Raw genomic sequence first — 2940 nt, forward strand, 5'->3', positions numbered from 1 at the left:
CTGCTGCTGTGCGTACCCCAGGGGTAGGCATGAGGGGCACGTGTCCCCTGGATTTATGCACAGAGTGGAGGAGGGCTGTCCACTGCAGGCTGGGGCCCTGCACCCTGTTGCCTTTGCCCTGGGAGCTGCACAACACCATGTTTAATTAAAGTGACACTGTTGCAGGGCACTAAGCTGCCAGCTCCTCTTAGAGCAAAGACTGCCCGAGGAGGGAACACAAAGAGCCACATAAAAGCCCAGGTGCAGGTTGCCATAACAACTGGCTAATGAGGGAATTGGCCGCACCTGCACCTGGTTAGCTGGCCGGAAGAGGCAGGGCCCTAGGCGTATGTGCCCGCCTCTGCTCCAAAAGGCGTTCCGGGGCTACTTTTGCGCGGATAGCTGACCGGGTCTGCCCCGGTCCCGTGGGAGGGTCCCCAGAGGGTGCCCCGGGTGACGGTGGCAGCCCCCCGGACCTCGCCAGCTGCAGTCTTAACTGGACCCTCAGTGGTGGGGTCCCCCTCTCCGCGGCCTCCAGTGCCAACACCCCTTTGGCAGGCACTCACGGGGCTCCAACCTCCCCTACACCCCGGCCAACGCCACCTTCAGTCATGGATCTTTCAGCTTCTTATCACCGGCCCTGCCTCGGCTCTTCCCTCGTCCCCGACCCGCTCAACTCGGTGACTTGAGCTGCGTTCCAGTCTGAGGACTACGAGACCCAAGATTCTGTTACCCCTGCGGGCTTCCTCCCTGGAGTCCCCGCCAGCTCTCCCACTGGTTCCTCCACCGGCGTCCCTGCCAGCTCTCTCTCCAGTTCCTTCACTGGCATCCCTGCCAGCTCTTCCACCAGTTCCTTCACCGGCGTCCCTGCCGGCTCTCCCTCTGGCTCCCTCACCGGCGTCCCTGCCAGCTCTTCCACTAGTTCCTTCACCGCTGGTTCCCGTCCCTGCTCTCCTACCGGCTCTTGCGTCGGCTCCGCAGCTGGGGTCCTCGTGGCTGCGGCATTCGCCGCTCCCGGCGCTGCTGCAGCTTACCCTGCCTAAGGCAGAGACACCCCGCAGATGTCTGCTTCCGCCCTCGGGCTTCCCTCCGGGCTTCTCGTTCTCCTGCAGCGCGCCTCCTGTGCCCCCGGGGTGCACTTTATTCCCGCCGGGTGGCGTCTCTCACTGACGTCACCCAGCCTCAGCTGAATGTAAGTGTGGCTAATAAACCACGCGGGTGGTTTCCCGGCGTGCGCACCTCTGCTGCCCTCGACTCCTGCAAAGGGTAAGTGTGCGTTTTTGTTTCCTTTGTTTTTGGGCCGGGGTTTTCCTCTAGCCACGGTGTCCCTGGGACATAACCCCCCACTTAAGATGTCTTGGGGCGCTTCTTCGTACCCCAACCGGGTCGTACCTGTGGGGTCGGTCCATCCCTTTACTTGATCTCCTTGGTTCCCGGTCTGGTCTTCGCCTCCACACCTGGACAAGTCCGCCACTGTATTGGTTTTTCCGGGTCAGTGTATTATGTGGAACTTATATGGTTGGAGTGCCAAGGCCCACCGGGTAATCCGGGCATTATCGGTCTTGGCTGTACTCAGCCACCTCAGTGGGGCATGGTCAGTTACCAGTTTAAACTCTCTGCCCAGGTAGTATCTAAAGTGGTCTACCGCCCACCGAATTGCCAGGCACTCGCGTTCGATAGTTGCGTACCTTTTCTCCGCTGGTAGCAGTTTGCGGCTGGCGTATGCCACGGGTCTTTCATTCTCCCCCTCTTCCTGGGTGAGGACGGCACCCACCGCCGTCTCTGAGGCGTCCGTCTGTAAAATAAAGGGTTTTTGGAAGTCAGGGGTGTGAATTACAACATCTTCGCACAACGCCCTTTTCAATCTTTCAAAACTTTGCACCATCTCTCTCGTCCATTTTACTGCCCCCGTTTTCCACCCTTTGAGTGCCTCCGATAAGGGTGTTGCCAGCTCTGTGAAATGCGGTACAAATCGCCTGTAATAACTGGTTAGCCCTAAAAATGACCATAGCTGGCAGCAGTTTTGAGGGGCTGTAAAGTTGCAGATGGTTTCTACCTTGTCGGCCAAGGGTTTAATCTTGCCTCTGCCAATCAAGAACCCTAAATATTTTGTTTCTTTCTGGGCCAGGGCACATTTTCAGGGATTTGCAGTTAGGCCGGCGCACCTCAGTTCTGTGAGGATGGCTCGAAGGGCGCTCTTGTGCTGCTCCCAGGTCCGGGAGTATATGACTAAATCGTCTATGTACGCCGCCGCGTATTCGGCATGGGGTGCCAGGATCTGGTCCATTAGATGACGGAACGTTGCGGCGGTGCCATGTAATCCGAAGGGCATTCTAACAAACTCGTACAGTCCCCACGGGGTGCCGAACGCCGTCTTCAGCCAGTCTTCCTTGGCCACTGGAATCTGCCAATATCCCTTTGCCAGGTCAAGGGTCGATATATACTGGGCATCCCCTATCCTTTCTACCAGCTCTGCCACGTGGGGCATGGGGAATGCATCGAAAACTGCCATGGCATTCAATCGTCTGTAATCCACACAAAGCCTTAAAGACCCATCAGGCTTATGCACCGGCACCAGCGGGCTCCTCCAGGGACTTCTTGAAGGCCGAATGACTCCTAGCCTCAACACTGAATCAATCTCTCTGAGGACAGTTTCCAGGAGGTGATGGGGAATGGGTCGCCACCTCTCCCTCACTATTGCCCCAGGGGGTGTTTTTATAGGGTGGCACAAGCCCCGAACCCAGCCGGGTTCCTCACGGAATACTTCTCGGAACTCGTTTATCAAGCTTCGGGCCTCTTGCTGCTGAACAAAGGAGAATTCCTCTCCTATCCTAACCGGGGTTCCCTCCGGAGAGCGATCAGTCCCTCTTTCTAACCCCTGGGGTCCTAGGTCCTCGTTATCGGCCTCGGAAAAGGCCGCCCATCCTTCAGGCTCCCGCCATTCCCGTAGGAGGGTCACCT

Source organism: Alligator sinensis, unplaced genomic scaffold (assembly GCF_000455745.1).
Source record: "Alligator sinensis unplaced genomic scaffold, ASM45574v1 scaffold377_1, whole genome shotgun sequence".
Taxonomy (NCBI): domain Eukaryota; kingdom Metazoa; phylum Chordata; order Crocodylia; family Alligatoridae; genus Alligator; species Alligator sinensis.